Source organism: Sinocyclocheilus rhinocerous, unplaced genomic scaffold (genome assembly GCF_001515625.1).
Source record: "Sinocyclocheilus rhinocerous isolate Xijiao unplaced genomic scaffold, SAMN03320098_v1.1 C35517838, whole genome shotgun sequence".
NCBI lineage: Eukaryota > Metazoa > Chordata > Actinopteri > Cypriniformes > Cyprinidae > Sinocyclocheilus > Sinocyclocheilus rhinocerous.
In genome coordinates, this window is record NW_015754325.1 from 1 (window position 1) to 510 (window position 510).

The 510-nt window shown below is 36.9% G+C and overlaps 1 long non-coding RNA gene across 1 annotated transcript; it reads left to right on the forward strand.

The window, feature by feature from the left end:
• The first annotated feature begins 1 nt into the window (after nt 1).
• On the forward strand, nt 2–510 carry LOC107734909 (uncharacterized). The gene is made up of 3 exons (XR_001639216.1): nt 2–63; nt 188–307; nt 485–510. It is a non-coding gene; the product is annotated as an uncharacterized LOC107734909 (long non-coding RNA).

The window sequence follows — 510 nt, forward strand, 5'->3', positions numbered from 1 at the left end:
TATCTAGACCCACACTACTGTCAGCCAGTGGTGGACGTCACCCAAAGCAACTTCTCTCTGGAGGTGAGATGGAAAGCAAACCTCTTTACTCAAAGAGAAACAATAAAACATTACATTTCCGTCAAAAGACATTTTCTTTTTGACCATGTATGAGGAACTGAAGCTGCATTGGTCTTTTCTCTCGTAGTCTTTTCACTGTAACTCGCCCAGGAAGATGAACTTTAGTCGTATGGATCCCAGCTGCACCATCGGGTTCTACGCGCAGACTAAGAAAGACTTCGAGTCTTTGTGCTCAGCGGTCAGTGAAGTGAGTGTCTTGTTTGAATCAATAGGATATCTGTTTATTGTAATAAAAAAATGAATAATAATGCCAGAATTGTCATTTTTGTGCCATTTCAGAATTAATGCATAAATATCAAGAAGCTGAAATAAATATTATTATATATTTTTTTATATGTGCATGTTATTTTTTGTTCTTTTTCAGGCTTTGTCATCCTCTAAAGAGAAGTA